General features: G+C 41.9%; 1 long non-coding RNA gene across 1 annotated transcript; it reads left to right on the top strand.

Moving 5' to 3' along the window:
* The first annotated feature begins 12,696 nt into the window (after positions 1-12,696).
* On the top strand, positions 12,697-22,795 carry LOC131279089 (uncharacterized). Its single transcript, XR_011649171.1, has 2 exons — positions 12,697-17,190; positions 17,781-22,795. It is a non-coding gene; the product is annotated as an uncharacterized lncRNA (long non-coding RNA).
* Positions 22,796-26,245: the final 3,450 nt, after the last annotated feature.

Below are 26,245 nucleotides of genomic sequence, written 5' to 3'. Positions count from 1 at the left end.
TACCAGCACCTTGCTGACGGTTTCAGTTTTGTTTGGTGGAACATTTCTGAGAACTCGCTGCCTGCAGGGTCATGTGCAGGGACCTGGGTGGAGTGGAGAGTCCGAGGAGTGGTACTAGACTGACAAGAGAGAGCACAGCTGGACATGCATGGGCAGCGGGAGGGAGCCCAGCAGACCACAGCCAGCAGCAATTAAAAAACAGGAAACAAAACAAAGTAAAAACTCAAGGGAAGGAGGCGGGGCAAGATGGCATTCGAGGGAGTGCACCCTCATCATGTATCCTGCAAAACACCATTTGAGTGGGGACAGAATCCTGCCTGAGTGAGTAGTTTTGGGAAGAACAGAGCAGTAGGCGTCTGGACGTTGACCTGGAGAGACTGCGACAAAGAGAATTTAGACAACAACAAGGAAATAGAATAAGAAGAACAAAATGCCAAAGAGAAGACTTAACACAACACAAAAACAACACCTAAGTAAACCTTGAGACTAGACGGAAAAGCCAAACAACTGAATAAACCCATCCAGATAAAAGGATGAACAGACAGCATCAAAAACTAAAAACTATACCAACAATCAGGAAAACATGGACCTATCCAAAGAATAAACTAAAAACCAGGAAGAGGAACAGAACCCCAAACAACTAATCAAAGCTCTCAAAACATATATCATAGACCAATATAATGAAGTGAAGGAAGAGATTAAGGATATTAAGAAAATGTTGGCTATGATGTGGGGGCATTTTCAGGACTTGGAGTTGTTCTGGGTGGTACTGCAGGGACAGTTGCTGGACATTGTATGTCCTGCTGTGACCCACTGGGTGGACTGGGCAAAGTGTAAACTATAATGTAAACCATTATCCATGTGGTGCAGCAGTGCTCAAAAGTGTATTCACCAAATGCAATGAATGTCCCATGATTGTCAATATGGGAGGAGTGGGGTGAGGGTGGGGGATATATGAGGACCTCATTTTTTTTAATGTAACATTAAAAAAATAAATAAGGGGGAAAAAAAAAGGAAATTCAATATGTTTGAGCAAAAAGCACAAAATTATCAAATAAACTAGAAGACTGGTAAAACCAAAAAAAAAAAAAAAGAAAACATGGAGGGCATACAGAAGACATTGTAAACATACACAAAATGATAATGATATGATGGCGATAAACAGCACAATGCAAAACATCAAAAATACACTCTCAGCAACAAGATTTGAAGAGGCAGAGGAAAGAATTAATGCTGTAGAAGACAGTACATCTGCAATCAAAGAGATAGTGGAATTGATTGATAAAAAGATATTTAAAAATCCAGCAGGGACTTGGGGACTTGAATGACAATGCAAAACACACAAACATATGCATTATAGGCATCCCACAAGGAGAAGAGAAGGGAAAGGGGACAGAAGGGGTTTTGAAGGAAATAATGGCTGAAAAGTTCCCAAACCTATTCAGGGAGGTGTATGTACATGTCCAGGAAGCACAACGCACCCCAAACAGCATAAATCCCAACAGGCCTACCCTATGACATATTCTTATGAAATTATCCAATGCTCAAGACAAAGACAAAATACTGAAAGCAGAAAGAGAAAAGAGAACCATCCCTTCCAAGGGAGGCTCCATAAGATTAAGTGCTGATTTCACATCTGAAACCATGGAGGCAGGAAGGCAGTAGTATTACATAGTCAAGGTACAAAAGAAAAAATTTCCAACCAAGAATACTCTATCCAGCAAAGCCTGCATTCAAAAATGACAAAGAGTTCAAAATATTAACAGATAAACAGAAACTAAGAGAGTATGCAAACAAGAAACCTGGCCTTCCTCAAGAAATACTTAATGGAGTTCTGCAGGAGGAAAGAAAATAACAGGAGAGACAAACAGTAAGAACTGGAGGAAAGTGTAAGAACAACAAAAAAGACAAAAGGAGAGAGAGAAAAAAATATGACAAACACAAATCCAAAGAAAATATGGCTAAGGTAAATGATTCCTTGATTGTAATAACACTACATATCAATGGATTAAACTCACCTGCCAAGAGACACAGATTGGAGAATGGATAAGGAAATGCAACCCATCTATATGCTGTCTACAAGAAACACATCTTAGATCCAGAGATTCAATGAGGTTGAAAGTGAACAGTTGGAAAACAATCTTAAAGGCAAACAATAACCAAAAAAGGGCAGGAGCAGCTATATTAATATCAGACAAAATAGACTTTAAATGCAAAACTATTGTGAGAGACAAAGACGGACACTACACATTAGTGAAAGGAATAATCTTCAAGAAGTAAGAACAATCATAAACATTTTGCCCCTAACAACGGTGCTTCCAAATACATGAGGCAAACACTGGAAAAATTAAGTGAAGGAATAGATGTCTCTACAATTTATTGGGAGAATTTAATACACCACTATCACCATTGGACAGAACATCTTAACAGAGAATCTCTAAAGAAACAGACTTTGAACAATACATTCAAGGAGCTGGACTTTGACATATGCAGAACATTACACCCCAATACAGCAGGATATACATTCTTCTCAAGTGCACATGGATCATTCTCCAAGATAGACCACATGCTAGGCCACAGAGAAAGTCTCATTGAATTCAGAAAGATTGAAATCATACAAAATAATTTCTCTGATCACAGTGGAATGAAGCTGGTAATCTGCAAGGGCCAGAGACCCAGATTTGGCACTAAGATTTAGAAGCTAATCCACACACTCTTAGAAAAACAGAGGGTCAAGGAGGAAATCTCAAAAGAAATTAATAACTACCTTGAAACTAATGAACATGATTACACAACATATCCAAACTTATGGGATGCAGCAAAAGCAATACTGAGAGGGAAATTTGTAGCCATAAATTCATACATCAAAAAAGAAGAAAGAGCTAAAATTGAAGAACTCACTGCACACTTGAAGGAATTAGTAAAAAAACAACAAACTAAACCCAAAGGAAGAAGAAAGAAAGAAAGAAAGAACAAAGATCAGAGCAGAACTAAATGAAATAGAAAATAAGAAAGCACTTGAAAAAAATAAACAAAACCAAGATCCTGGGATCCAGGCCCAGGCTTACCCCACTCCAAGGCCCAGGAAACCAGCCTAGGCTGATACCCCAACCCCTGAGATCCAGGACCCAGCCTAGGCTGACACCCCACCCACGACTTCTGTGGTATAGGCCTAGGCTGACCTTGACCCTGACATCCAGGTGCTCAGGCCCAGGCTGACCCTCCTACCTGCCCGCAGAATCTTCAGAGTTCACACTGATGTTTGCCAACCAACGTCTGGAGTCAGAGAACACCCTGAAGTACTACCAGATCAGGAACAAGTCCACCCTCCTCATGATGATCAAGCTGCCTGGTGGGGCCTGATGCCACAGTGAGGGCTCCGGAGCCTTGCCAGGACCCAAGGACACCTCCCCCTGGACAGGACACGCGCCTTCAGAGAAACTGATGAGCAACCTCCTGGGTTTTCTCCATCAAGGAAGAGATGGGGATTGAGGCAATAAACAGTCCTCAAGTTGCAGCATTGGACATGCCTCTTTGTCTGGCTGATTGGGGAGCTCTGTCATGATGTGGAGGAAGCTGCCCTGGTGTGGGTGTCAACTTTGGGGGTCGATTACACTGTCCCACAGAACCACTGTGCAGGCAATTTGGGACTCCTCCTGCCCCCAGGGCAGCTCTTTTCCAGGGTGCTGGACCTCGTTCCCCAGATGAAGGCACCACCTTCGAGCACAACAGCTTGGCAGGTGGGGGCCACCTACACTCCGTAACCTTTGGGTGGTGGCAAGACCTAAGCTGACTTGGGGGGCCCTGGGCTGGAGGTCAGGTGGGTTCTCCTGCACCTTTAGTGGTCAGTGCAGCGAGGGCCTCCTGGGGACCAGGCCTGAGGGGTGGGTGGAGGGGTCACAGGGACCCTCCCCTGGCCCAGCTCCCTAAGGGCATTGCCATGCAGGGCAGACCCCCAGGGCTGCCTCTGCCTGACCTGTCCATCCTAACCTTGGCAGACAGTCCCTTAAAGAGGTCCCTGGATGTGGCTCAGCCCCCTTGGACCTGCTCTCCCACCCATCCCTCCCTGCACCCTAACTCGTCTCCAGATGGTTTCTTCTCTGTGGGGCTGGTCACTTTATAGAAGACCCAGTCCTGCCCTGAGTCTCTGACCTTGGGGTGGTGAGCAGCCTCCGGGTGTGAGCAGTGGAGGTGAGACCCTGCCTAGGACAGCCTGCTGGGGTTCCAGATGGGGGCGGGACCTCAGGGGAGGGCGGAGCTGGGGGCAGGTGGTGAGGTCCACATAAGGGACACCTGCCCTGCTGGCCAGGCTCCCATCACTGGCCTCAGGCAGGGGAGCCCCTGACACTCCACATGCCCCAGGGAGGCCCAGCTGGGGCACTGGCCATGGCCATCTGCAGGCCCTTGGAGGGCACTGACCTTCACTCTGGGAAGCCACAAGACCCAGGGCCCCCATCCTTCACCGAGTGGGTGGGAGGGGGTGCATGGAGGGTTCCAGGGGGAGAGGGGCACTCAGAAGGGTGGGTAGGGACAGTGGGAGGGATTGGGGCCTGTGCAGGGCCATGGGGAGTGCTATGTAGAGGGTCCTTAGAGCCTTGGGGGGCCCATGTGGGGGCTGTGGGCAGCTGTGTCTGGCTGAGCAGGGCTTGTGGGGCTGTGTGGGGGCTGTGGGGCCCTGAGGGGCCAACATGGGGCTTCGGGCAGCAATGGAGCTGCCCCCCTGGGACCAGGACGACTGGCAGGCATCCTCCCTCCTGCTCCCCGGGTCTCACCCCAGCTCTCCAGTGCCCCCCGCCCCCAGGCCCTCCCTGGTCTTCCTGGATTTGGGTGGGGGGCGGGGAACAAACAGGCTGCCTTGGTTATTCTTTCTTTGTAGAAAGAAATGTTCTCCAGGGACAATCTTAGGGGATTTCCTTACAGAGTGAGTGGTTTCCTTTCCTTTCCCCTGGGCCAGTCAGAGTAAACAGTGGTTATGGAATAAGGCTCTGTGGGAGCAAGTTTCCTTGTCCTGCTTTGCATCTGGTGCATGGGGGGTGGGGGGTCGCTCCACACTGGCTCCATCCCCTCTTCTGGAGAAGTATGGAGGCTGCAGTGCTCCCCTCACTTCTTTTTTTTTTTTTTTTTTAGAAATTTACTTTATTTATTTCTCTCCCCTCTCCCCCAGCCAATTGTCTGCTCTCTTGTGTCCACTCACTGTGTGTTCTTCTGTGTCCGCTTGCATTCTCTGCGGCACCGGGAATCTGTGTCTCTTTTTTGTTGCATCATCTTGCTGCATCAGCTCTCTGTGTGTGTGGCACCACTCCTGGGTGGGCTATGCTTTTATCGTGCAGAGAAGCTCTCTTTGCAGAGCACACTCCTTGCGCGTGAGGCTGCCCTATGTGGGGAACATCACTGCGTGGCACAACACTCCTTGTGCTCATCAGCACTGTGCATGGGCCAGCTCACCACGAGGGCCAGGAGGCCCTATGTTTAAACCCTGGACCTCCCATATACTAGGCGGACACTGTATCAGTTGAGCCACATCCACTTCCCTCCTCTCACTTCTTATAGCCTTGCATCTACAACTAATAATGTCTTGTGCTCAACATCGTTCTTTTAGTCCTTCTTTATTTTCTTTTAAATGTTACATTGTAAAAATATGAGGTCCCCATATACCTCCGACCCCACCCACCTCACCCCTCCCACATAAACAACACTCCCATCATCATGGCACATCCACTGGACCTGGCGAATACATTCTGGAGCACCGCTGCACCACATGGGAGGTAGTCCACATTGTAGTCCACACTCTCCCCCAGGCCACACAGTGGGCCATAGGAGAACACACAATCCAGCATCCTTTCCTGCAGCACCACCCAGGACAACTCCAAATCCTGAAAATACCCCCACACCATAGCTCTTCTTCCATCTCCATACCATCAGCAGCCACCGTGGCCACCCTCTCCACATCACTACTACAATTTCTTCCCTTACTAATCACAATAGTTCCCCAGCAGAACACCAGTACGTTCACTCTAATCCATACTCTATTCCTCCATCCTGTGGAACCTAGGATGGTTATGTCCAGTCCCCCTCTACATTAAGAGGGGGCTTAGATTCCACCAGGATGATGGATGCAATTCTCCTGCTTGCAGCTATAGGCACTCTTGGCTCCCTGGTGTGGTGGTTGACCCTCTTCACCTCCCTGTCAGCTGGCGAGGGTAAGTCCAACAAACCAGAAGGTAGGAGCTACAAATTTTCTGAGTGTCAGGGCCTGGCCATCACATGGACAGTCCAGAGATTCAGGTCTCCTGAGTATACACCAACCCAAATGCCAACCACAGGTCTGGTAAAAGTAACAGAAGAGGCATGTGTAGAAAGGTCATATCTGAGTCCAACTCCATGACACTCAGGAACACAAACTCCAAAGTAGGGCCAATTGACATGTCCCTGAACTCCAGAGCCATCTGCCATGACCATAGAACCTGTGGGTCTCTGCAGCCCTCAGGAGAACCAGCACCTGGGTTTCCATCTACCTTGGCTGTCTCTGGTACCCTGCTAAGGCATTCATAAGCATTACCCCTCTGATGACCTTCCAACTCTTTTTTGGAGACTCATAGCCATATAAACTCACTTGTCCTTCCCATTTCTCCCTTTTATCCAAAGCCAAAAAGCAGTTTTTAACACCTCATATTATATGCATGCTGAGATATTCTGCTGGTCTGAACTGACCCTTTATTCAAGGTCTTTTTCTAGTTACATCATCAGCTGGTGCATGGTAGTAATCCCTTGGCACCAGGGAGGCTCATCCCCAAGAGTCATGTCCCACGCTGGGGGAAAGCATGCATCTACATGCTGAACTTGGCTTAGAGAGTGGCCACATTTGAGCAACATGGAGGCTCTCAGGAGGTCACTCTTAGGCACCCCGCAGCTCTAGGCCTAGTTCATATTTCAGGCACACAGGCTCATAATTGGAGCCATCAGTATCAAGGGTTCATTGTTGGATCATCCTTCTTTGTTGATCTTTGCCATTGCACTTGGGGGATTGTTGTTGTTCCATTGGGGAATGTAATAGAGCTCCCCTGGGCAGGAATTCAGCACTCTCTCACCTGTCGTTTCCAACTGAAACCACTATGAAAATATCCAAACCTTTCTATGTACCCTGTATACATTCCCTGGAGAGCTCCCTCCCAACTGTGTGCCCCAACCAATAACACCCCACACAAGTGCTCCTCCCCCACCATAGTTGAACCTCTCTGTAGTCCAAAACTTCTTCAAAAAGGAAGCCCAGTATATTGCCAGTTTCCATTAATATTAAAATGGAATATAGTGATGGGTTTAAAGATTAGATGGAGAATATATAGTAATTTAGAAAAATTAAATAAAGGAAAAAATAAATTGGGGTATCAAAAAATGGAAAAATGAAAAAGCTTTGTTTTTCACATTTTGCCTTTCATCATTGCTATAGGTGCTTCTCTGTATGTACAGTGGCAAGGCAATTTCTTCCATTACTTCCTCAGTGTCTAGATCCTGCCTTTTTTCCCCCCTAATTATTAAGTTTGTCTTCACATAAGTTTTAGATCACAGTAATTCACATATACAGTAGATGGTACTCCCACATATCCAACATCAAACCCTTTGTCCCTTCACCAGCAATGATCTTTTAACATGTTCATATTACATTTGCTGCAGCTGATGTACAGATATTGAAACAATAGCTTTCAAACATGGTTCCACTTGGGTTTACATTATGGTTTATATTTTAGACTATACAATTTTCTAAATTTTTAGTTATCTTATGTTTTACATCATGGTTTACATTTTAGCCTACAAACTTTTATACATTTTTGGTGTAATTTAACATGTCCTATATCCATCATTGTATGCTCTTGTGGAACACTTCCATTGTCCCCCAGTTACACTGGTTCCATGTATTCGAAACCTCTTTCCCCATCCCCTCAGGGCCCCCCATGACAATCAATCTTTATTACTTGAAGGACCATATTCAGAGATACTTGCAACAATGTTGAAGGCTTGATTTACTTGACTGCCATAACCCACTGGAAGCCACCAATTCTCTCGAGAGATACAATTCCCTCTGTTTGAGAACATCAGTCCTCCCCAGGATGTGGGTATACCTTCACTCTCATTGCACGGGTCTCCACCCAATGATATAACCCACTATGACAAAATGAGCACCCACACACTCCCTAGAAGCTCGCCCTGTGTCAGATGCCCCACCTTAAGCATCTTAAACAGGTCACCTTCCATATTATATTTTCTAAAGAGTTTTCTCTACATTATAATTTCAACCATATACCTGACAATCTCGTATGTTCAAATGTCTCCCCACCCTCCCCCAATGTGTTGGACCATCTGACCCATCCTCCCATCCCTAGTCCTCCTCAAGCCCACAGAGCCCCACCCAAAGGTTTCCCTATACCCCCATTTTATCCCTTCCCAGTACAAATACTTACCTCCAACTTATCACAGATTTCACCCATGTAGGTGTCAGCTCACAACCGTCCTCTACCTCCCAACTTCCTTTAAGTTTATCATCCAGTCTCTAGCTCTCTGAGACAGCTTGGTTTACTTATTTCATATCAGAGAGGTCATGTAGTATTTGTCCTTCAATGCCTGGCTTGCTTCACTCAACATAATGTTCTCAAGATTCACCCATGTTATCACATGTGTTTGTACTGTATTTGTTTTTAGAGCTGAGTAGTATTCCATTGTATGTATACACCACATTTTATTCATCCATTCAACTGTTGATGGTCATTTAGGTTGATTCCAACTTTTGGCAAAAGTGAATAGTGCTGCTATGAACATTGATGGGCATATATCAGTTTGTGTCCTTGTTTTCAGTTCTCCTGGGTATATACCCAGCAGTGGAATTGCTGGGGCACATGGCAAAGCTATAGCTAGTTTTTTGAGAAACTGCCAAACTGTCCTCCAGAATGGCTGGATCCTTCTGAATTTCCACCAACAGTGGGTGAGTGTTCCCATTCCTCCACATCCTCTCCAACAATTGTAGTCTTCTGATTTTTTGATAGCTGCCAGTCTTATGGGAGTGAGATGTTATTTCATTGTTGTTTTGATTTATCTTTCCCTAATAGCTAGTGATATTGAGCATTTTTTCATATGTTTTTTATCCATTTGTATATCTTCTTTGGAGAGGTGTCTGTTCAAATCTTTTTCCAATTTTTTAAATGGACTGTTTGTTCTTTTATTTTCAAGATATAGGAGTTCTTTATATATGCAAGATATAAGTCTCCTATCAGATATGTGGTTACCAAGTATTTTCTCCCATTGTATAGGTTCTCTTTTCACTTTTTCGACAAACTCCTTTGAGGTGCAGAATGTTTTAATTTTGAGGAAGTACCATATATCTATTAGTTCTTTTGCTGCTCGTGCTTTTGGTGTGAAGTTCATGAAGCCATTTCCTATTACAATGTCCTGTAGATGCTTCTGTTCATTGCTTTCCAAGGTCTTTAAGGTCTTGGCTCTTATATTTAGTTCTTTGATCCATCTTGAGTTGATTTTTGTATAAGGTGTGAGTTGGTAATCCTCTTTCATTCTTTTGCATATGGATATCCAGTTCTCCAGGCACCATGTGTTGAAGAGACCATTCTCTCCCGTTGAGAAGGCTTGGTGGCCTTGTTGAATACCATATGGCTGTATATGTGAGGATCTATATCAGAACTCTCAATTCGGTTCCATTGGTCAGTGTGTCTATCCTTGTGCCAATACCATGCTGTTTTCAGTACTGTAGCTTTGTTGTATGTTTTGAAGTCAGGTAGTGTGATTCCTCCAATTTCATTTTTCTTTTTCATTATCTCTTTGGCTATTCAGGGCCTCACTCCTTTTCAATTAAATTTCATAGTTAGTTTCTCTAGTTCATTAAAGAATGCTGTGTTGACTTTTATTGGGATTGCATTGAATCTGTAGATCAGTTTTGGTAGAGTAGATATATTTATAATATTTAGTCTTCCTATCCATGAAAAGGGAATGTTGTTCCATTTATTTAGTTCTTTGATTTCCTTGAACAGTGTTGTGTAGTTTCTGTGTATAAGTCTTTTATATCTTTAGTTAAATTTATTCCTAGGTATTTGATTTTTTATTTACTATTGTGAATGGTATTTGATTCCTGATTTCCTCCTGAGATTGCTCATTATTGTACAGAAATGCTACTGATTTTTGCACATTGATCTTGTAACCTGTGAATTTACTGAACTCATTTATGAGTTCTAGAAGCTTTGTTGTAGACTTCTCAGGTTTTTCTATGTATAGAATCATCATCTGCCAATCGTGAAATTTTGACTTCTTCCTTTCCCATTTGGATGCCTTTTATGTCTGGTTCTTGCCTCAGTGCTCGAGCAAGTACTTCTAAGGCTATGTTAAATAGGGGGGGGGCAGGTGATAGTGGGCATCCTTGTTTTGTTCCTGATCTTAGAGGGAAAGATTTTAGGATTTCACCATTGTAAATGATGTTAGCTGTGGGTTTTTCTTATATACTCTTTATCGTGTTTGGAAAGTTTCCTTCTATTCTGATCTTTTGCAGTGTTTTTATCAAGAAAGAATGCTGTATTTTGCCAAATGCTTTTTCTGCATCGATAGATATGATCATGTCATTTTTTCCCTTCAATCTGTTTATATAGTGTACTACATTGATTTTCTTATGTTGAACCATCCTTGCATACCAGGAATGAATGCCACTTGGTCACGGTGTATAATTCGTTTAATGTGTTGTTGAATATGATTAGCAAGTATTTTGTTGAGAATTTTTGTGTCTAGGTTCATTAGAGAGATTGGTCTGTAAATTTCCTTTCTTATGGTGTCTTTGTTTGACTTTGGTACTAGAGTAATGTTGGCATCATAGAATGAATTAGGCAATGTCCCTTCTGTTTTGATTTTTTGGAAGAGTTTCAGCAAGATTGGCTTTAGTTCTTTCTGGAATGTTCGGTAGAATTCACCTGTGAAGCTGTCTGGCCCAGGGCTCTTCTTAGTTGTGAGGTTTTTAATGACTGATTCTATCTCTTTACTTTTGATTGCTTTTTTGAGATCATCAATTTCTTCATTTGTCAATGTAGGTTGCTTATGTGTTTGTAGGAATTTGTCCATTTCCTCTAAATTTTTGTTTTTGTTAGAATATAGTTTTTCAAAGTATCCTCTTACGATAGTCTTTATTTCTGTGGGGTCAGTGATGATATCTTCTTTCTCCTTTCTTATTTTGTGTATTTGCATCGTCTCTCTTTTTTTTTTCATTGTTAGTGTAGCTAAGGGTTTGTCAATTTAACTGATCCTCTCAAAGAACCAGCTCTTGGTTTCGTTTATTTTTTCAAGTGCTTTCTTATTTTCTATTTCATGTAGTTCTGCTATGATCTTTGTTCTTTCTTTCTTTCTTTCTTTCTTTCTTTCTTTCTTTCTTTCTTTCTTTCTTTCTTTCTTTCTTTCTTTCTTTCTTTCTTTCCTTCTTTCTTTCTTTCTTTCTTTCTGTCTGTCTTCTTCCTTTGGGTTTAGTTTGTTGTTTTTTTACTAATTCCTCCAAGTGTGCAGTTAGTTTTTCAATCTTAGCTCTTTCTTCTTTTTTTGATGTATGAATTTATGCTACAAATTTCCCTCTCAGTACTGCTTTTGCTGCATCCCATAAGTTTGGATGTGTTGCGTTATCATGTTCATTAGTTTCAAGGTAGTTATTAATTTCTTTTGAGATTTCCTCCTTGACCCTCTGTTTTTCTAAGAGTGTGTTGTTTAGCTTCCAAATCTTGGTGCCAAATCTGGGTCTCTGGCCCCTGCAGATTTCCAGCTTCATTCCATTGTGGTCAGAGAAATTATTTTGTATGATTTCAATCTTTCTGAATTCATTGAGACTTTTTCTGTGGCCTACCATGTGGTCTATCTCAGAGAATGATCCATGTGCACTTGAGAAGAATGTATGTCCTGCTGTATTGGGGTGTAATGTTCTGTATACGTCTATTAGGTCCAGCTTCTCAAATATATTGTTCAAAGTCTTTCTTTATTGATTTTCTTTTGAGATATTCTGTCCAAAGTTGATAGTGGTGTATTAAAGTCTCCCACTATAATTGTAGAGGCATCTATTCCTTAAGTTTTCCAGTGTTTGCCTCACGTATTTGGAAGCACCCTTGTTAGGCAAATAAATGTTTGTGGGAAACAAAGGCATGTTGTTTCCATGGAAGCAAGTTACTTCCTTGGCCACTGAGTCAAGCTGTCCCTTATGATTATCGGTGCGGAGCACAATCTTGGCTGGGTCAGCACACCTGCAGGCAGAACAATACCTATAGAACAAAACAACCTGGGTAACAGGATTTATGAGTATAGTTACTGATTTTTATAATAATAGTTCCAGTAAGGTTTGTTGGGTTTTCATCAATCACTAGTTAATATAGCATGAGGTAAGGGTAATAGGTAACTTGATTTTGTGCTGAATATCACGTAGGTTAGGGGTATATATACTAGCCCCCCAACTCAATAAACTTGTCTGATGAGCTTGAGAAATCAATGCTCTCAAATCCCCTGAACCCAATCTTTCTTTTTCTTTCATTCCCGATACCTCGGGTCGCCGAACAAGACTCCGACAGGTGGCGCCCAGACGAGGGGCTCGAGGCAGAGGATTCATCAAAGTACGGCAGCGTAGGTTCTTCCACCTCTGGATCGGGAACGCGGAAAGCTGAAAAGCCTTTTTGAAGGTAAGGAGCGTCGAAATTAGTTAACCCGGGTAAATAGCTGCTTCATATTATTAAGTTTTGCTTTCCGCTAGCATCAGGGTATGGGTAATCAACCAGGACGCTTGGAAGAATATTCACAGGTTTTGAAAACACTGTTGCATAGTGTAGGCGTCACAGTTAAGACTGCAGATTTGTTAGAATTGTTTGCTTTGGTTCAAAAGCATTGTTATTGGTTCCAACCGCAAGGAAAGAATTTGATGAATGTTAAGCAGTGGAGGCAAGTAATGAAAGAATTGAGGAGAGCATATCAGAAAGGAGAGAATATACCTGTATCAGTTTGGGCCTTAGGACAGCATATTGCTGCTGCATTAGATCCTTTGCAGTCTGACGAAGAGGAAGAGATTGTTCTTTTCTCAAGGGAGGAAACGGCTATGAATGATACAGGTAAAGATAGGAATTCAGAGGAGGAACAGGAAGAAGAGGAGTTATTTGAAGTTAGAGACACAAATCCATTCTTAACTAAATCTATGTCGGAGCTAAATATTTCTAAAGTGAACATATATCCTAATTTGACTCATGAGGTTCCTTCTGCACCTCCAGAACCTGGAAAAGTATCTAGTGGACTTTTCTCTACGGACATGCCTTATGTTCGTAGCAGCTTTAAGCCAAATCCTGTGCCTGTTACTCCATTAATGAGATGTCTTTTACTGGGATCTAGTCAAGGTGAGCCTCTGGCTATGCAAGCTGTAGCAGCTTTTCCTGTAACTATTCAACAAATTCCTCCTGATGCTCAAAACCCACAAGGGGGAATTTATGCTCATCATGAGCCTCTTTCTTTTAAAGTATTGAAGGACATCAAACAGGCATGTACTCAATATGGCACTCAGAGTCATTATACTATTGGACTGGTGGAAGGACTTGCAAATACCTACAGGTTAATACCTTGGGATTGGGACACGCTGACTAAAACAGTATTGACTGCTGCTGAGTTCTTACAATTTAAGACTTGGTGGACAGATGAAGCTGCTATGAGAGAACGACGAAACAGGGCTCAAGATCCACCTGTTAATATTACTGCTGAACAATTGCTAGGCTCTGGAGCTTGGACAGGTATTGAGAGGCAGCTTCATTATGATGATCAAGCTGTTACTCAAGTGAGGCAGTCATGCTTGGCTGCATGGAGAAGGATTACAGCTCCAGGAAAGCCTACGCAGTCTTTTGCTAAAGTGATTCAAGGTGTTAATGAACCTTATGTGGAATTTATTGCCAGACTGACTGATATGCTTACTAAGACTATTGAAATTCCTGAAGCTAGAGAGTTAATCCTGTTAACGCTCGCTTTTAATCAAGCTAACAATGAGTGTAAGAAAGCTATCCGGCCTATTAAGGCCGCAGGTGGGTCTGTCCTTGATTATATAAAAGCTTGTCAGGACATTGGTTCAACAACCCACCAGATGGCAGTGTTAGCTTCAGCTATGAGAGGAGGAAATAACCCAAAAAAGAAAGGGAATTGTTTTAAGTGTGGAAAATTTGGACATTTTCAAAAAAATTGTTGGTCCTATGTCAATCAAGCAGGTAGAGGACCTCGTACTCCATCAAAAATTTGTCCAGTGTGCCATAAAGGATATCATTGGGCTAATGAATGTAGATCAAGGAAAGGCACACCTATAAAATCGGGAAACCGCTTTGCGGGCCTAGCTCAGGGCCCTCAGACAAACAATATGAGCCTGGCCGACCTATTTCCTGTCAGCAACGGTCAATATCATTCATCCCAGTCTCAGAACTAAGAGCAGCTACTCAAGGTAGTGCTGCTGTTGATCTTCCATCTACTGAGACTAAATTGATAACTTCAGAAGGAGGCATTCAAACAATTTCTACAGGAGTAAAAGGGCCTTTACCTAATAATACAGTAGGCATTGTAATTGGAAGAAGTAGTTTAACTATGCAGGGATTGTTGGTGCAAGTAGGAATTATAGATAGTGATTTTACAGAGGAAATAAAAATAATGGTTCAAGCTGTTAATTCTATTCAAATACAAAAAGGACAACGCATTGCTCAATTATTACTGCTTCCCTATAACAAATCAGCTACTCTTCCTTTTAAAAGGAAAGGGGGATTTGGATCAACTGGAAAAAATATGTATTGGCAAACTTTTGTAAATGATGATAGACCTGAAACTACAATTACAATTAATGGAAAAGTGTTCCTTGGCTTAATAGATACAGGAGCAGATGTATCTATTATAGCTAAACGTTATTGGCCTCAATCCTGGACTTTGCAAAAAGTACCGACAGTTCTTACTGGAGTTGGTACAATGACTGATGTTTATCAAAGCACTAATATTTTTGATGTTTTAGGCCCTGATGGACAAAAATCTACTTTACAACCCTATGTGGCTGATGTGGGAATTAATCTGTGGGGCCGCGATTTGTTAAGCCAATGGGGAGCTTTCATCCATATTCCTACCTTATCGGAGCAGGCTAAAACATTATACATGGATATGCAATATAATACTAGAAGGAAAGGAGATAGGAGGGGAATTGGATTTTCTTCCAGTTCATCAGGTCCTGAACAAGAAAATTTATCTTAGGGGCCATTGAAAGGAAGGGCAGTCCCATACCACTTACTTGGCTTACTGAAGCCCCGGTATGGATAGATCAATGGCCCCTAACAGTAGAAAAATTAAATGCCCTACATAGTTTAGTTAAAGAACAGTTGGAGCAAAAACATATAGAACCTTCTAATAGTCCTTGGAACTCTCCAGTATTTGTTATTAAAAAGAAATCTGGAAAATGGAGACTCCTGACAGATTTAAGAGCCATAAATAAAGTTATGAGTCCTATGGGAGCACTACAACCGGGAGTTCCACAACCATCTATGATTCCAAAAGATTGGTCTCTTATTATAATTGATTTAAAAGATTGTTTTTTCACTATTCCTTTACATCCTGCTGATAAAGCAAAGTTTGCTTTCTCTGTGCCTTCATTTAATAATCAGGCACCTATGCAAAGATATCAATGGTGTGTTTTACCTCAAGGTATGATGAATAGTCCAACTATGTGTCAATTATTTGTGCACCAACCTCTTCAAAAGTTACGTGATCAATTTCCTGAAGCAATGATTATTCATTACATGGATGATATATTATTTGCTCATGCTTCTGATGAAAAATTACAACAATTATTTGTTATGGCAGAAAAAATTTTACCGGAATATGGGTTACAAATAGCCCCTGAAAAAATTCAAAAAGAAGCTCCATTCTCTTACTTAGGTATGAAATTGTCTGAAGGGTGTATTACACCTCAAAAGGTGCAAATTCGTAGAGATAAATTAAACACACTTAATGATTTTCAAAAACTTTTAGGAGACATCAATTGGATTAGGCCTATGTTAGGAATTCCAAATTATATGTTAACTCATTTATTCCAAACTCTGCAGGGGGATTCAGACCTTACTAGTGCACGTTCTTTATCTGTGGAAGCTGAACGAGAATTAAATTTAATAGAGGAAAGAATTTCACAAGGACAGTTGACACAAATTGACCCTAGTAAAATTGTAGATTTAATTATATTTTCCACTGTGCAATCTCCCACAGCTTTACTGTGGCAGGAGGGAGTTTTGGAGTGGATTTTCCTACCTAATAATAAACAAAAGAGATTACAAACTTATTTACAAAAAATCATCAATATATTGGCAAAAGGACGTGTGCGCTTAATACAACTTAAAGGGTCTGACCCTGATCGCATTATTTGTGAATTATCACAGGAAGAAATTCATCATCTATATATAACCAACCCTCAATGGCAGGTAGCTATCAGTGACTTTCAAGGTGTTATTGATAATCATTTTCCTACTTCAAAATTCCTTACTTTTTTATGAAAAACTACTTGGATATTACCTAAAATTATAAAATCTCTACCTTTAGAAAATGCATGTACAGTGTTTACTGATGGCAGTAGTAACGGGAAAGCAGCATTTGTTACCAAAGGAAAGGAACAGGCTTGGCAGACTCCATTCACGTCTGCTCAGCGTACTGAACTTGCTGCCATCATTAAGGTGTTAACAATATTTAAGGAACCTTTGAATATTGTTTCTGATTCTGAATATGTATGTCTTACTGTTAAGCATATTGAAACGGCTCATATCTTTATTACTGATGAATTATCTCAACTTTTTGCTGATTTACAACATCTCATTAGATTGAGACAGCATCCTATTTACATTACACATATACGTTCTCATACATCTTTGCCTGGTCCTATGACAGCAAGTAATGCTCGAGCTGATTTATTAGTGGGGTGTTTACAAAGTGCTCGTGATTACCATGCTTTAACTCACATTAACGCTAAAGGCCTGCGAAATAAATATCAAAAGCTTACTAAACTACAAGCGCAGGAAATTATTCGTACTTGTCCAACCTGCGGACCACTGACAGCAGTGCCTTTTCAGGCTGGAACTAATCCCAGAGGCCTGACTCCTAATCAGTTATGGCAGATGGATGTTACTCACATTCCATCCTTTGGTAAACTACAATATGTTCATGTTTGTATTGACACTTATTCTCACTTCGTTTGGGCTACTGCTCAAAGTGGGGAACGGTTTCATCATATTCGTTCACATCTCTGGTCTGCTTTTGCTGTGATGGGATGCCCTCTAAAGATTAAAACTGATAATGGACCCTCTTACATTAGTAAATCCTTTGCTTCCTTTTGTAAAAAATATGCTATTGAACATGTTACCGGCATTCCCTATAACCCTACAGGTCAAGCTATTGTTGAAAGATGCCATCATACTCTCAAGACTATGCTTTTAAAACAAAAAGGGGGAGATGATGGTATAATTTCACCTAAAGATCAATTGGCTAAAGCTTTATTTAAGATGATGGTATAATTTCACCTAAAGATCAATTGGCTAAAGCTTTATTTACCTTAAATTATCTTAACATTTATGATTCTATGACACCGGCTGAATGTCATTTTAGACATTCTCAAAAATCCACAGAAATTGCAGACTCTGAGAATCAACCAGTATTTTGGAAAGATGTTTTAAGTAATGAATGGAAGAAAGGCAGGGTTAAAGTATGGGGGCGAGGTTATGCTCTTATCATTTCAGAAAATGGAGAAGAAATCTGGCTTCCGGCAAAAAGGATTAAACCTAGGACTGAAGAAGTGGAGTCTTCTACACATGTGGATCCTACTGACAGTGAGTGAAACCGGCAATGGTAATGGTAATTACACATATTGGGCATATATCCCTAATCCCCCATTACTTCGAGTGTTAACTTGGAAAGATCCTTCTTTTCCTGTTTATTTGAATAAAACTATTATATTTCCTGGACCCGTGGATGATAGGTTACCACTTAAGCCACGAGAAGAAGGACAAAAGATTTCTAATCTCCTTCTTCCATTTGATTTCCGACCTCTTTGCATTGGCAATCGCCCACCATGTATGGCTGTGAAAAATAGAACGATGATTAATTTTAGCCATAATAACACTAAATCTTTAGTAACTTTATTCCCATCTTATCAATACCAAGAATATAAGTATCCGAGTTATAGTTGTCCTAAGAGGAATGCTGATGATATGCAAAGATGGTATGAATGCCATATGGGAAGAGGATCTGTCATTTTTAATGATTCCTATGGAATAGTTTGGGAAAGTGCCCCTATGGGGAATCCCAACAAATATAAGGGCAGATTTATTTGGTATGGAATAAATAGCTTGGGACAACAAATTAGTAATATGCAGTATCCTTTTCATGATTCTCTTGATATGGATGAAAAAATAATCTTTACCAAAAATAATAGTGATTGGAAAAATATAGGGAAATGGGTTCCTTTTCCATGGTGCAATAGCACTGGAATCCATGATCAAAAACAAATATGGAAAGTCTTCTTAGGAGTGGCATCTACTTCTGTATGGAAAGGTAATAAAAGTATGGAAGGACAATATTTACAATTAGATCAAATTCATCATTTTCAATCATGTGTCAGAGATCCACATGTGTTTGTGGTAGGGAAGGCTACCATTACTGAAAATGCTTTGTTCTATAAGGATGGCGCTTTGTATACCTGCTTGTCTGAGAATATTTTACAGAATGGAAATATTATCACCATGGCTCGCCGAAGACGAGGAGTGTGGATCCCGGTGAAAATGAATCGGATGTGGCAGTCATCACCTGAAAGTCATCTTCTTTTCCACCTGGCTCAAGGACTGTTGAAACGATCTAAGAGATTTTTGGGACTTCTCATAGCTGGCATTCTTGGCCTCATTGGTGTCATCACTGCTGCTGCCACTGCTGCTGTTGCATTGCATGAGACGGTGCAGACACAGCAATACGTGCATGATTGGCACAAGAATGCAAGTGACTTATGGCATAGTCAAGAGCACATTGATGAAGGACTTAATAACAGAGTTAGTGATTTGGAATCTGCTGTTTTACACTTAGGAGATCAAGTGTATAATTTGAATTTGTTAAGAGGATTGAAATGTGATTGGAATGAAAGTAATTTTTGTATTACTCCTTTGGATTATAACGTGTCTATGTTTCAATGGAATAAGATCAGAAATCATTTGTTAGGACACAAAGGAAATATGTCATTAGAAATTGAGGAATTGCAGAAAAAGATTTTAGAAATGTCACATAATCAGATATACGTAGATAGTGATAAGGACATCTTTAATGATTTGATTTCACATTTGAATAAGTTTAATCCTGTTGATCGGTGGAAGTCTCAGCATTTCTTATCTGCCTTAGGAATAGGGGTATGTGTGTTAATCCTGGTGCTCATGGTTGTCGCTTGCCTGGGAAAAGGTGTTTGCCAGAGATTGCACCGTGTGGACACCATGGGACAAGCAAACAACATAGTACTTGCTAAAACTCTACAATAGTACCCCGAAGTCAGTGCGCTTGGCTGGTAGTCAGTGACGGGCAACTTGGCTAGCCTTTCAGTCAACCTAAGGCAGGGACGTGGCCTTTCGCTGCCACGCTTCCCCAGGACGGGTAAGGCTGATTGCGCGTAGCCTCGACCTAAGACAGACACAGTCACCCTGACTAAAACAAAAAGGGGGAAATGTGGGAAACAAAGGCATGTTGTTTCCATGGAAGCAAGTTACTTCCTTGACCACTGAGTCAAGCTGTCCCTTATGATTATCGGTGCGGAGCACAATCTTGGCTGGGTCAGCACACCTGCAGGCAGAACAATACCTATAGAACAAAACAACCTGGGTAACAGGATTTATGAGTATAGTTACTGATTTTTATAATAATAGTTCCAGTAAGGTTTGTTGGGTTTTCATCAATCACTAGTTAATATAGCATGAGGTAAGGGTAATAGGTAACTTGATTTTGTGCTGAATATCACGTAGGTTAGGGGTATATATACTAGCCCCCCAACTCAATAAACTTGTCTGATGAGCTTGAGAAATCAATGCTCTCAAATCCCCTGAACCCAATCTTTCTTTTTCTTTCATTCCCGATACCTCGGGTTGCCGAACAAGACTCCGACAAATGTTTATGATTTTCTTTCTTCTTGAAAGATTATCTCTTTCACTAGTATGTAGTGTCCATCTTTGTCTCTCACAATTGTTTTGCATTTACAGTCTATTTTGTCTGATATTTATATAGCTATTCCTGCCCTGTTTTGGTTATTGTTTGCTTGTAAGATTGTTTTCCAGCCAGGCACTCTCAACCTCCTTGAATCCCTGGGTCTAAGATGTGTTTCTTGTAGACAGCATATAGATGGGTCATATTTCCTTATCCAATCTTCCCATCTGAGTCTCTTGACAGGTAAATTTAATCCACTGACATTCAGTGTTATTACTTTCAAGGAATTACATACATTAGCCATATTTTCTTTGGATTTGTGTTTGTCATATTTTGTTTGATTTTCATTTTCTGTTTTTGTCTTTTTACTTCTCTTACACTCTCCTCCAACTCTGTCTCTCTTGTTGTTTTCTTTCTTTCTGCAGAACTCCCTTTAGTATTTCTTGAAGGGCAGTATTCTTGTTGACATACTCTCTTAGTTTCTGTTTATCTGTGAATATTTTGAACTGTCCATCATTTCTGAATGCTAACTTTGCTAGATAGAGTGTTCCTGGGGGGAATTTTTTTTTTTTTAGTACCTTGACTATGTTATACCACTGCCTTCTTGCCTCCATGGTTTCAGATGAGAAATCAATACTTAATCTTATGGAGCCTCCTTTGTATGTGATGGTTCTCTTTTTTCTTGCTGCTTTTAGTATTTTCTCTTTGTCTCGTGCATTGGGTAATTTGACAAGTATATGTCTTGAGGTAGGCCTGTTGGGATTTATGCTGTTTTGGGTGCATTGTGCTTAGTGGACATGTACATTCATCTCCCTGAATAGGTCTGGGAAATTTTCAGCCATTATTTCCTCCAACACCCTTCTGTCCCCTTTCACTTCTCTTCTACTTCTGGGATGCCTATAATGCATTGTTTGTGCGTTTTGCATTGTCTTTCAAGTCCCTAAGTCCTTACCGGATTTTTTCTACCTTTTTATCAATCAGTTCTACTATCTGTTTGAGTTCAGATGTACTGTCTTCCACATCACTAATTCTTTCCTCTGCATCTTCAAGTCTGCTGTTATTTGCTGAATGTGTATTTTTGATTTCTTGGATTGTGCTGTTCATCACCATCAAGTCCATTATCTTTTTGTGTATGATTGTAATTTCTTCTGTATTCTCTCCAAGTGTTTTCTTCATATTCTTAATCGCTTCCTTCACTTCATCAACTTGATCCCTAATATTTGTTTTGAGATCTTTAATTACTTGTTCAATGTTCTGCTCCTCTTCCTGGTTTTTAGTTTGTTCATTGTATTGTGGCATGTTTTCCTGATTATTGGTTTTGTTTGCAGTTTGTTGTTGTTGTCTGGCCATCAATTTATCTTGACAGGTTGAATCAGTTGTTTAGCTTCTTTGGCTAGTTTGGGGTTTAATTAGTTGTTGTTTTTGCATGCATGTTATGTCCTCTCTTTGTCACTTTGTTCTTCTTATTCTATTTCCTTGTTGTTGGCTAAGTGCACTTGAAGGAAAATACTAGGATCAGGGGAACGGACTTTGGCCCAGTGGTTAGGGCGTCCGTCTACCACATGGGAGGTCTGCGGTTCAAACCCCGGGCCTCCTTGACCCGTGTGGAGCTGGCCATGCGCAGCACTGATGCGCGCAAGGAGTGCTGTGCCACACAAGGTGTCCCCAGCGTGGGGGAGCCCCACGCACAAGGAGTGCGCTCGTGAGGAAAGCCGCCCAGCGTGAAAAGAAAGAGCAGCCTGCCCAGGAATGGTGCCGCCCACACTTCCCGTGCCACTGACGACAACAGAAGCGGACAAAGAAACAAGACGCAGCAAATAGACATCAAGAACAGACAACCAGGGGAGGGGGGGAAATTAAATAAATAAATAAATCTTAAAAAAAAAATACTAGGATCAGATAAAGCAAAAGGAAATAAGAAAAAGAAATGAATAATAGTAGTATTGACAGGAAATATTAACAGAGGAACCATGTGAGAACTAGGAGAATGGATGTTAAACTCATGTAAGGTATGTAGAGTTATAACAGTAAGAAAAGTACAGTACGTGTGATGGATGTAGGATGACTGAATACCTGAAAGTAACTTGTTTCTCTCCCTGTTGCTAGGATACAAAGAAAAGAATTGTATGTAAATCAGAAGGTAATGAGATGCAACCCTCTCTTTGGGCCAAGTTCTGCTTTTGGTGGTCAAGAATATCCTGTTGAAGCAATGAAATATGAAAACCAGCTTTAACCATTTGGCCAGACCTGCGCAGAAGCAGCCCCTTGCTGTCCTCACGTCAACTTGCTTAATTAACAAAGTAAAATTCCCACCCAGGGGTGGAGTTATCTGCCCCTTTCTTGATCATGCAATGTATGTGCAAGCATGATTTCCTGAACATGTTAATCATACAATTATATAACCAGTTATGTGTGTTCATCCATATGTATAAAAACTAATGCATAATCAAAGCAAATGCTAAGTGGTAACTTGGATATTTAAGTAAGAGTGAAACCGCAGCACAAGGAGTCAGGTCTGAGTCACTCTGGACCGGCCTTGGCTCCTCACCTCTGCAGACGTAATAAATGTAAATTTGCCTAACTCTCGTGTTGAAGTTTTCTTCATGCCATCTCTGGTTATCCATAAAGGCCTTGCTTGAGGCCTAACACGTGGAATGAGACAGTAAACTGAATATAGAGAGGAATATAGTGTGAATTAAAAGGCCAGTGTGTTCAGGAAAGAGGGAAAGAGAAAAGAAAGGACAATAATGTAAAAAGTGAATATAAGACAAAAAACAGAACAAAGCTATTTGAAATAAAAAGTCAGAAAAATAGGGGGGCAAACAAAGGGAGGTGTAATGTAAGAGAAATGATAAATGATGGAGGATAGAAAGATGTAGAGGAAAGGGGATAGTGTTGGTGGCCAAAATCAATACACACAGAAAAGAGGAAATGGCTGATGAGGAAATACAGCAAATGTGTAGTGCTCCCTGCAGCCCCTAATGTAAAAGGAATAAAAAAGAAGAGAAAGAAAGAAAAAAGGGGGGGAGGGGAGATAAAAGGGACTGGTGAAGCAAGCAAGAAAAAGAAAAAGAGAAAAAAAGAAAAAAGAAAGAATAAAGGGCCTTCAGGGGATAAAGAGGAAGAAAGGACAAGAAGACAAACCAACAAAATACTAGACAAAGTTTCAAGCAAGGAACCCTCTTTGCAGTTAAATAAAATGCTTAGGGATCTGATATCCCCCTTTTCTCTCTTCCTCACTCCCCTCTGTCCCAGGCAGCAGGAAAGCTGCCTGAGAGGTTTGGTAGGAGATTCAAGTGGGTCCTTGTTGAACCAGCTCCACACAGAAAACAAAGACTCTTAATTTCCAGAGAGAGAGCACCCACACCTCACCAGGAACCCCAAGTATGCTATTGGAAGCTTGGAAAGCACCTCCTACAGTCCCTTTCCTTTAGGTGTGCTATGAGACAGCTAGTTGATTTTCTGACTCCACCTTCTCCCAGACCAAGTTTCCTATGCCAGGGTGTTTAGGTGAATTGGGCTTTCTCAGCAGATTCACCACACCTCTCTTCCCAGGCTCTCCCCAAGCCAGCCTGTATGCTCCTCAAAGGGCGAAAAAAAAAAAAAAAAAAAGGGAGGGGGTCAGAAAATTGAACCCACACTCACCCGACCCCTCTGGTGCACCCCCCACTGAATCCCTCCCACTCATGGAGTTAGTCCAAACCCGGAGGGCTAGGGCAATCCCAGAACTCCGGGAGCACTGGACTTGGGAAATGAAAGTCTGAGACACTGCAGACTCAGGGTATGTATGTCTGTGGAACGTGGGCTACGGGGGCTTAGGGGACATGGACCTCGGGACTCCATCTCTGGAGATTACAGGGCCCAGGACTGCCACTGCACAACTGACAGTTCTCAGGAACACCATGGCAGCCAGCCCTAGGTGGAAGGGTACCATGTCCCACAGCCTCGGACCTCCATACTTGCAACCTGCAATGCTACCTTTAGCAAGCACTACCTCTGTCACTGTCTCTCCAAATTGACGTCCACACACCTCCTGCCTTGCAAGCCCCAAAATTGCCCGCTCCGGCAAGACTCCAACCCCACTCGGCCTCCTCTTTGCAGGAGAGACTGTGAGGTGCACTCACTCAGACACCATTTTGCCCCGCCTCCAGCATCCATCCTTTTGGTAGTTTGCACAACCACCCCCTTTGTTCAGCCTTATACCATGCGTGGACCATCCCGAGTTCCTGCATGTTTAATGTCCTGTTTTTCATAGCCTTGTCTACTATCTGTACATAAATTCTGGGCTCATGCTTTCTTCATAAATTTTTCTTAAAAATGTCACTCCTCTTTTGTCTTGCTTTTATATTGTGGCAATAAAGTCTGAAGCCTGCCTGATGTTCTTTCCTTCCCAAGTGCCTTGGTGTTTTCCTTTGGAGGCCTGAGGATTGTGTCTTTATCTTTGTCTTACTAGTTCCACCAGGACATATTCTCTGTGTTCTTGCCCCAGCTTATGCTCAGGGCCCCTCAGGCTTCCATAAGGGGCAAGAGGACAAGCCCCTCTGCAGAAACACTTCTGAGTCCATCAGAGGAGCTTCAGACATGCCCCTGTCCTGTTTAAAATTAGCTGGAAATGTTTAACCAAAGTACTCTAATTGGAATAGGAAGACCTACAGCTTTTGAGAATTTCAGGGACATGCGATCACCAAGAACACAGCCCTCACACAGTGTGGCAGTTTCAGATTATTTTATGAATCCCAGAATGGGAAAGATTATGTTTGTCAGCGAAACAATTCCCCTGGGTGTGCTACACTTTGATTGCATTAAGTCCAGCTGAGTGACTTTGATTAGATTACATGTGAGATTAGGCTTTTGATTTGACCATGTCAGTGGGCATGACTCCGGCTGGGCCTTCAAACCCTTCTGGGTCTGATACAAACGGACTCAGACAAACAGACAGACACACAGGAAGAGAGAGCTCTGTTGCTTTTTATCCTGCCGTGTGGCTGAAAGAAGGTGGCTCACATAGCTGACACCCCAGAGAGATGAACCATTTTCCCTGAGAGCTTAGGGCTGAGGTTTGGAGGCAGCGGGAGACTGAGGGGGGAGGCCCTGAGCCACCGCAGCTGAGGTCAGGAAGAACTGGCCACGGGGCTCAGGAGGAGGAGGCCAGCGGAGCAAAGGCCAGGCAGCCCCCAGCCACCCTCTTCCTTCCACGTGGCAGCCGACTTGGCGAGAGGGAAGCTTGAGGTGGGCTCCTTAGGGCCATGTGACTGTAAGCTTTTACCCCAAATAAATACCCTTTTAAGAGCCAACAGATTTCTGGTACTTTGCATCTGTAGCTAATGCACACAGGAGCCTTTGAATTTTATCTTTAAACCAGTGTATTAGTCAGCCAAAGGGGTGCTGAAGCAAAATACCAGAAATTGTTTGGTTTCTATGATGGGTATTTATTTGGGGTAGGAGCTTACAGATGCCAGACCATAAAGGATAAATTGCTTTCCTCACCAAAGTCCATTTTCACGTGTTGGAGCAAGATGGCTGCCGTCGTCTGCGAGAGTTCAGGCTTCCTGGGTTCCTCCCTTCCAAGGGCTTACTTGTCTTCCCTCTGTGAACTTACTTCCCAGGGTTCCAGCATTAAACTCCAACATCAACACTCCAACATCAAAAACCCTTAACTCTGTCCTTTGCTATGAATTTTATCTGTGATCACCCACCCACCACAGGTTGGGGCACAACACTCGATTGGCACAAGAGGTTTACATAATCACTTAATCAAATAAACTCGTAAATCCAATATAAGATAATGTGTCCAGAGGACAAGATCAGGTTACAAACATAATCCAATATTTCCTTTTGGAATTCATCAGTAATATCAAACTGCTACACTCCACCCTCTGAATTCTATAAAGACATTACAATATTCAAAGAAACCTTAAATCAGTTACAATGCAAGTACCAAATCATATCACAGTCAATTTAAAGAAATACAGTTTGTCTTGGGGCAAAGCAACATCTGCTATAGACCTCTGAAACTTACAGAACAATTCAT

The sequence above is a fragment of the Dasypus novemcinctus genome, chromosome 7, assembly GCF_030445035.2.
Source record: "Dasypus novemcinctus isolate mDasNov1 chromosome 7, mDasNov1.1.hap2, whole genome shotgun sequence".
NCBI classification, from domain to species: domain Eukaryota; kingdom Metazoa; phylum Chordata; class Mammalia; order Cingulata; family Dasypodidae; genus Dasypus; species Dasypus novemcinctus.
Note: the sequence above shows the minus strand (reverse complement) of the source record. Positions and strands in the feature narration are given on the sequence as shown.